Consider the following 9713-nt stretch of genomic DNA (forward strand, 5'->3'; position numbering starts at 1 on the left):
CTCTCTGTCTCTCTGTCTCTCTCTCTGTCTCTCTCTCTCTCTCTCTCTCTCTCTGTCTCTCTCTCCCTCTCTCTCTCTCTGTCTCTCTCTCTCTCCCTCTCTCTCTCTCTCTCTCTCTCTCTCTCTCTCTCTCTCTCTCTCTCTCTCTCTCTCTCTGTCTCTCTCTCTCTCTCTCTCTCCTCTCCCTCTCTCTCTCTCTCTCTCTCTCTCTCTCTCTCTCTCTCTCTCTCTCTCTCTCTGTCTCTCTCTCTCTCTCTCTCTCTCTCTCTCTCTCTCTCTCTCTCTCTCTCTCTCTGTCTCTCTCTCTCTCTCTCTCTCTCTCTCTCTCTCTCTCTCTCTCTCTCTCTCTCTCTCTCTCTCTCTCTCTCTCTCTGTCTCTCTCTCTGGTCTCTCTCTCTCTCTCTCTGTCTCTCTCTCTCTCTCTCTCTCTCTGTCTCTCTCTCTGGTCTCTCTCTCTGCTCTCTCTCTCTGTCTCTCTCTCTCTCTCTCTCTCTCTCTCTCTCTCTCTCTCTCTCTCTCTCTGTCTCTCTCTCCCTCTCTCTCTCTCTCTCTGTCTCTGTCTCTGTCCCTCTCTCTCTCTCTCTCTCTCTCTCTCTCTCTCTCTCTCTCTCTCTCTCTCTCTCTCTCTCTCTCTCTCTCTCTCTCTCTCTCTCTCTCTCTCTGTCTCTCTCTCTCTCTCTCTGTCTCTGTCTCTGTCTCTGTCTCTGTCTCTCTCTCTCTCTCTCTCTCTCTCTCTCTCTCTCTCTCTGTCTCTCTCTCTCTCTCTCTCTCTCTCTCTCTCTCTCTCTCTCTGTCTCTCTCTCTCTGTCTCTCTCTCTCTCTCTCTCTCTCTGTCTCTCTCTGTCTCTCTCTCTCTCTCTCTCTCTCTCTCTCTCTCTCTCTCTCTCTCTCTCTCTGTCTCTCTCTCTGGTCTCTCTCTGTCTCTCTCTCTGTCTCTCTCTCTCTCTCTCTCTCTCTCTCTCTCTCTCTCTCTCTCTCTCTCTCTCTCTCTCTCTCTCTCTCTCTCTCTATTTAACTCTGTCAATCCTTACTGCGTTGCTGGACTCTTGTCTTCTCATCATCTCATAATCATAAGTGGGGCTGGGAGTATTTCATTTCCTGACCATGTGACCTGACCAGGAGAAACTCTAAACTCCTAGCCCTAAATCCTCAGTACCAAGGCTAATACATGGCAGCCATTTTGACATGGCGGCCATTTTGAATCACCAGGTACCAACTAAGTATGATTCTGCTGCTATCAAAACACTCAACTTTTTCACCAGACAGTGATGTACACAGGTTATACTAACCAGTGTATACTACAGTGTACTACTGTAGATACTAACCAGTGTATACTACAGTGTACTACTGTAGATACTAACCAGTGTATACTACAGTGTACTACTGTAGATACTAACCAGTGTATACTACAGTGTACTCCAGTGTATACTACAGTGTACTCCAGTGTATACTACAGTGTATACTCCAGTGTATACTACAGTGTACTCCAGTGTACTCCAGTGTATACTAACCAGTGTATACTACAGTATACTCCAGTGTATACTACAGTGTATACTCCAGTGTACTCCAGTGTATACTAACCAGTGTATACTACAGTGTACTTTAGTGTATACTACAGTGTACTCCAGTGTATACTAACCAGTGTATACTACAGTGTACTCCAGTGTATACTACAGTGTACTCCAGTGTATACTAACCAGTGTATACTACAGTGTACTCCAGTGTATACTACAGTGTACTCCAGTGTATACTAACCAGTGTATACTACAGTGTACTCCAGTGTATACTAACCAGTGTATACTACAGTGTACTCCAGTGTATACTACAGTGTACTCCAGTGTATACTAACCAGTGTATACTACAGTGTACTCCAGTGTATACTAACCAGTGTATACTACAGTGTACTCCAGTGTATACTAACCAGTGTATACTACAGTGTACTCCAGTGTATACTAAAGTGTACTCCAGTGTATACTACAGTGTACTCCAGTGTATACTAACCAGTGTATACTACAGTGTACTCCAGTGTATACTACAGTGTACTCCAGTGTATACTAACCAGTGTATACTACAGTGTACTCCAGTGTATACTAACCAGTGTATACTACAGTGTACTCCAGTGTATACTAACCAGTGTATACTACAGTGTACTCCAGTGTATACTAACCAGTGTATACTACAGTGTACCACTGTAGATACTAACCAGTGTATACTACAGTGTATTCCAGTGTATACTAACCAGTGTATACTACAGTGTACTACTGTAGATACTAAACAGTGTACTCCAGTGTATACTAACCAGTGTATACTACAGTGTACTCCAGTGTATACTAACCAGTGTATACTACAGTGTACTCCATTGTATACTAACCAGTGTATACTACAGTGTACTACTGTAGATACTAAACAGTGTATACTACAGTGTACTCCAGTGTATACTAACCAGTGTATACTACAGTGTACTCCAGTGTATACTAACCAGTGTATACTACAGTGTATACTCCAGTGTACTCCAGTGTACTACTGTAGATACTAACCAGTGTATACTACAGTGTACTCCAGTGTATACTAACCAGTGTATACTACAGTGCACTCCAGTGTACTCCAGTGTATACTAACCAGTGTATACTACAGTGTACTCCAGTGTATACTACATACTAACGAGAAAGGCCCAGTTATGACAGAAACAGATGTATGCACATAAATTGCTAGATAGAAGCAAAGTATTTGTCCCAATAAGCTTCACTAAGAGATCTCTCAATGATGAAGGAAAAGAGGGAGGGAGGGAGGGATGGAGGAAGGGAGGGAGGGATGGAGGAAGGGAGGGAGGGATGGAGGAAAGGAGGGAGGGAAGGAGGGAGGGATGGAGGAAAGGAGGGAGGGAGGGATGGGGAATGGAGGGAGGGAGGGAGGGATGGAGGAAGGGAGGGAGGGATGGAGGAAGGGAGGGAGGAGGGATGGAGGAAAGGAGGAAAGGAGGGAGGAAAGGAGGGAGGGATGGAGGACAGGAGGGAGGGAGGGATAGGGAATGGAGAGAGGGATGGGGAAAGGAGGGAGGGAGGGATGGGGGAAGGGAGGGAGGGATGGAGGAAAGGAGGGATGGATGGAGGAAAGGAGGGAGGGATGGAGGAAAGGAGGGAGGGAGGGATGGGGAATGGAGGGAGGGAGGGAGGGAGGGATGGAGGGGAGGGAGGGAGGGAGGGAGGGAGGGAGGGAGGGAGGGAGGGAGGGAGGGAGGGAGGGAGGGAGGGAGGGAGGGAGGGAGGGAGGGAGGGAGGGAGGGAGGGAGGGAGGGAGGGAGGAAAGGAGGGAGGGAGGGAGGAAAGGAGGGAGGGTGAAGGTATTTTTCTTACTGGAATGCTCCCAGATATAAAAGCGTTCTCTCTCTGATTCAGATATATAAGCGTTGTCTCTCTGATTCAGTACTCGTGCAATAAGTATATGTGTGACTATTATATTTCTGTCAAGTGTCTCACTACTCAAGTTTCGCCGTGTATAACGTTGACGAGGACCTATCTTTTCAGGCACCACGGTGTTATTTTGACTGATATTGAGACCTGCCCAATGAAACGTGTCCGTTTCAAGGACCTTTGACCCAGGAAGTAGAAACATTTTTGTCTTGTCATGGCACAAGTAGACAATGTCATCCTTTTGTGTGTATCACAGCAATGAATGAGCAAACAAATTGTAGTATTTCCAAACAGCATTAAATAAGTATTGTTAAGTTTAGACTGTATAGTGCCTTATAATGCTCGCCTAATTTTGATAAAGTTTAAGTTGTGTTAGTAATAATTGTATGTTAATTGTATGTTAATGGTATGTATGTATGTTTACTGGAATGTTCATTGTGTAATGTAAAGGATTTAGTTGTTATGGTTGTTTTTAGTATGTTACGATATGTTTTGGGAGTTTATGGAATAGTCATTAAGGAACGGGGGGGAACGGGGGGTGGGGGGGGTTCTGTTTTTCATTCACCACTTCTCTCATTCACCTTCATCTAGGCAACAAATGACCAGCCTAGTGTAATGTCTTTGGTTTGAACCCCAACATGGTCAACAGCTAACCTAGTGTAATGTCTTTGGTTTAAACCCCAACATGGTCAACAGCTAGCTAACCTAGTGTAATGTCTTTGGTTTGAACCCCAACATGGTCAACAGCTAACCTAGTGTAATGTCTTTGGTTTGAACCCCAACATGGTCAACAGCTAACCTAGTGTAATGTCTTTGGTTTAAACCCCAACATGGTCAACAGCTAGCTAACCTAGTGTAATGTCTTTGGTTTGAACCCCAACATGGTCAACAGCTAGCTAACCTAGTGTAATGTCTTTGGTTTAAACCCCAACATGGTCAACAGCTAACCTAGTGTAATGTCTTTGGTTTGAACCCCAACATGGTCAACAGCTAACCTAGTGTAATGTCTTTGGTTTAAACCCCAACATGGTCAACAGCTAGCTAACCTAGTGTAATGTCTTTGGTTTGAACCCCAACATGGTCAACAGCTAACCTAGTGTAATGTCTTTGGTTTGAACCCCAACATGGTCAACAGCTAACCTAGTGTAATGTCTTTGGTTTAAACCCCAACATGGTCAACAGCTAGCTAACCTAGTGTAATGTCTTTGGTTTGAACCCCAACATGGTCAACAGCTAGCTAACCTAGTGTAATGTCTTTGGTTTAAACCCCAACATGGTCAACAGCTAACCTAGTGTAATGTCTTTGGTTTGAACCCCAACATGGTCAACAGCTAGCTAACCTAGTGTAATGTCTTTGGTTTGAACCCCAACATGGTCAACAGCTAACCTAGTGTAATGTCTTTGGTTTGAACCCCAACATGGTCAACAGCTAGCTAACCTAGTGTAATGTCTTTGGTTTGAACCCCAACATGGTCAACAGCTAGCTAGCCTAGTGTAATGTCTTTGGTTTGAACCCCAACATGGTCAACAGCTAGCTAACCTAGTGTAATGTATTTGGTTTAAACCCCAACATGGTCAACAGCTAACCTAGTGTAATGTCTTTGGTTTGAACCCCAACATGGTCAACAGCTAGCTAACCTAGTGTAATGTCTTTGGTTTAAACCCCAACATGGTCAACAGCTAACCTAGTGTAATGTCTTTGGTTTAAACCCCAACATGGTCAACAGCTAACCTAGTGTAATGTCTTTGGTTTAAACCCCAACATGGTCAACAGCTAACCTAGTGTAATGTCTTTGGTTTAAACCCCCAACATGGTCAACAGCTAACCTAGTGTAATGTATTTGGTTTAAACCCCCAACATGGTCAACAGCTAACCTAGTGTAATGTCTTTGGTTTAAACCCCCAACATGGTCAACAGCTAACCTAGTGTAATGTCTTTGGTTTAAACCCCCAACATGGTCAACAGCTAACCTAGTGTAATGTCTTTGGTTTAAACCCCAACATGGTCAACAGCTAACCTAGTGTAATGTCTTTGGTTTAAACCCCAACATGGTCAACAGCTAACCTAGTGTAATGTCTTTGGTTTAAACCCCCAACATGGTCAACAGCTAACCTAGTGTAATGTCTTTGGTTTAAACCCCCAACATGGTCAACAGCTAACCTAGTGTAATGTCTTTGGTTTAAGCCCCAACATGGTCAATAGCTAACCTAGTGTAATGTCTTTGGTTTAAACCCCCAACATGGTCAACAGCTAGCTAACCTAGTGTAATGTCTTTGGTTTAAACCCCCAACATGGTCAACAGCTAGCTAACCTAGTGTAATGTCTTTGGTTTAAACCATCAACATGGTCAACAGCTAACCTAGTGTAATGTCTTTGGTTTAAACCCCAACATGGTCAACAGCTAACCTAGTGTAATGTCTTTGGTTTAAACCCCAACATGGTCAACAGCTAACCTAGTGTAATGTCTTTGGTTTAAACCCCAACATGGTCAACAGCTAACCTAGTGTAATGTCTTTGGTTTAAACCCCACAACAGTTAACAGCTAACCTAGTGTAATGTCTTTGGTTTAAACCCCAACATGGTCAACAGCTAACCTAGTGTAATGTCTTTGGTTTAAACCCCAACATGGGCAACAGCTAACCTAGTGTAATGTCTTTGGTTTAAACCCTAACATGGTCAACAGCTAACCTAGTGTAATGTCTTTGGTTTAACAGTGAAACATCTTGTCTGACTGAGTCTGCATCCATCGCAGTATATTCTACATATGGGGACTAGGGTTCCGTTTCAAACACATCCTGTGTTAATTAGAATTACACCCCCCCCCCCCCCCCCGCTGTCGTTGGTCATGTGACAAAGCTCCGGTTCCTTTTTTTTAACTCTCTACACACTGTCCTCTATGTACGACACAGAAACAAAAAGCATCGTTTTGGAACTCGCTCATTCATTCTTCACAACTTTGTATTGTCCACCACCTCGCTGTACATCTTACAGTGACACGGATCCCAAACAAATGACACCCTATTCCCTTTAATAGTGCACTACTACCCATAGGCACAGGTCAAAAGTAGTGCACTATATAGGGTAATAAGGGAGCCGTTTTGGGACGTAGACGGTTGTCTTTTTTAATATATGCATGGTATTGGTAGCCTACCAGGACTTTTGAGACGGTCCCTTGGCAAACACCTTGATGGGGAAGATGTAGCACTTTCTCTCTTTGTACTATGCACTACTACTATACTACTACCACCTTGTTGATTCTGTTCAGACACGGGTTCAAATATACTTCAAGCGTTTGCTCTGGCCTGTCTGGAGTGCCAGATGGGCGGGGTTTGTGTTTTTTTTTTTTTTTTTTGCGACTGTTCCATTGGTTCCGTTGCTCCAGGCAAGCTCAATCAAGCCCAGATACAGTATTTTTAAATGATTTCCCCCCCCCTATGTCTGATTCTGATATCCACTCCCCCCAAAACTATGTTACTTGAAGTTATGTTTGTCAGATCAACTCTAGATGTTTACTACATTGTGTATATGTAAATAACACAGAACACGAAGAATAATAAAATCTACAAATAAAATAACTATTAAATAAATATAAAAAAAACAAGATTTTAATGATCACGGTCACTTGTGTGTATTATGACACCCTCTGGTCAAATAAATAAATAAATAAAACTATAAACTATCACATAAATTAATAAATTAATTGTTATTTCCCCCCCCCCCCAAATGTATCATGTGGATGAATAAAACTGGAGTTTATTCAAAATAAACAGAATATGACGTGTTTAGAAAAACTGGAAATAATCAAATGACCACCGAACAACCTGTACATGTAAACAGTTTTCTGTTTTGAGTGAAACAAATGCTTTGCTATTTTTCTTCAGTTCCCTGCGGCGACACTGGGAAAAAGAAGAGGTCTGTATGAAATTCTGTTCTTTGTCGACACACGTTTTTTTTTTTGTTACAAATAAACTCAAGTGAAAAAAAAACAATTATGTCGGTGCTTCTGCTTGTGTTTAGAGGTTAGTAATGATGTGTGACTGTCAGAGAGGACTACGAGAAAGAGAGAGAGAGAGAGAGAGAGAGAGAGAGAGAGAGAGAGACACAGAGACAGAGACAGAGACAGAGAGAGAGAGAGAGAGACACAGAGACAGAGACAGAGAGACAGAGACAGAGACAGAGACAGAGAGAGAGAGAGAGAGAGAGAGAGAGAGAGAGAGAGAGAGAGAGAGAGAGAGAGAGAGAGAGAGAGAGAGAGAGAGACACAGAGACAGAGAGAGAGAGACAGAGACAGAGACAGAGACAGAGAGAGAGAGACACAGAGACAGAGAGAGAGACAGAGACAGAGACACAGAGAGAGAGAGAGAGAGAGAGAGAGAGAGAGAGAGAGAGAGAGAGAGAGAGAGAGAGAGAGACAGAGACAGAGACAGAGACAGAGACAGAGACAGAGAGAATGGACCGGCATGTTTCTTTGTTCATGACAGAATGTTGTTTATTAGTTACCACCTGCAGTATTTTTCACAATTCATGGTATTGGTAGCCTACCAGGACTTTTGAGACGGTCCCTTGGCAAACACCTTGATGGGAAGATGTAGCACTGGAAGCTGTCTATCCCAAGCTGTCTATCCCAAAATAATATGGCATGTTGCTGCCGTGGCAACATATGTTATGTCATATGTTGTTTTATTTATGTCCGGACAGCATCAGATACATGGGCTACATAGAGTAAGACAGAGGAGCGCTGTTTCGCTTGTTCAGGTGCTTTCTCCGGGGAAATATCTTTCAGCCGCTTGCGAATTGAAGAACAATTGGCACATTGCAGTGTTCGGGTATTTAAATTATTTTTGGACGAACTTGCGAAGACAACCTACTTTTTTGAAGTGATTTGTTTGACAATCAGATGAAAACATCATCATGACTGGTTGTGTTCGTGACAGGAAATGGTAATACATTTTTACAGTTAAATGACATGTTTATTATTAAACCCATTGAAAACAAAATGTGCACGCAGAGGAGCAGGGGACCTTAGACTGGTCTTTGCCTGGGGCCTCCAAATCACTAGGTCCGTGCACCAGACCCACCTGCTCACCCACATCTCCAGCGCCCGCATCACTCAGCCACATGGCCTCAAACTGAACCATTTAGTTTCTCTCCCGTCACCCACACATTTTCAACATTTAGATCATGAAGTATTTGACCTTTCCATTTTATTAAGTTTAAGTTACTTTTCTCATCAGTCATCTTAAAATAACGTTATCGTCCAACCCGTCAGATATCTCACGCCACCCATATACCATGTCTTGCAAATATGCAGACGGACGGATTAAAAGTCAAATGTACATTGTCCACCGCCCATAACTTTAGAATTTTACAGCGTTCCCAGAAGGCGGGGATTATTGCGTCATTGTTCGTTTACTCGATGACTCTGCCGTTGTGCTGTAGAATTTGGTCATTTTGTCTCATGTAATAAATTCTATACATTCGTTTATACTGGATTAAACATACATTTTCGTTAACTGTAATTTTGTTCGTTATGTTCCAGTATTCCTTCCATCTTGTGCCAATATCAGTTATTTTTAATTCTTGGTTCAAATAGTTTTTTTAAAATGACTAAGAGATTGTCAGTTGGATATGCTCTCTGCAAGGTTTTCTATATCTTACCCATCATATGAATATCCTGTTCTTACTCAAATAGGATTCCCTCAAGATTGCTGTGACGCCCAAAAGACTTCAAATCCGACATTTATTGATATGAAACTTTTAAGTTGCATGTATTAGAAAATAACTATCATTGGTCAGTACAAAATTGCTTTTTAATTCTGTCTTGGAAATACATGTATTTCCTATTACCAAGTAATTTACGGTTTCTGTTGCCTGTAGTTTAAGGGCAAATGTATCGGTGGAATCCCGAAAAGCTTTCCAGGGATCGTTTCATAGGGTGATTTTGGTTCTTATAGAATGTTTCACTGTCTTCCATATTGTTGTAGTGTTCTTAACTGTGACGTTGTTAATGTTCTAAAATGTATCCTTTGAAAACAGAAACGTGAAAAAGAGTGTATGAGTATGCGCATCTTCAACATGTGCCTATTGTTCCGCTTTAGCGCATTTAACTGTAAAAACCCTGGGTGGCAAATCCGTACAATTCCAAATCTGGAACGTTAAAACCACCCTCAGATTTAGGAGGATGTAAAATTGGCCTTATTGTTCTATGAGTTTTATGAGCCCATATAGTCTTATGACGGAGTATATATATTTTTTTAAAGAATGTCTTCGGTGGGGTAATTGGGGCGGCAGAGTAGCCTAGT

Source organism: Oncorhynchus gorbuscha, unplaced genomic scaffold (assembly GCF_021184085.1).
Source record: "Oncorhynchus gorbuscha isolate QuinsamMale2020 ecotype Even-year unplaced genomic scaffold, OgorEven_v1.0 Un_scaffold_528, whole genome shotgun sequence".
In the NCBI taxonomy this organism is placed as follows: domain Eukaryota; kingdom Metazoa; phylum Chordata; class Actinopteri; order Salmoniformes; family Salmonidae; genus Oncorhynchus; species Oncorhynchus gorbuscha.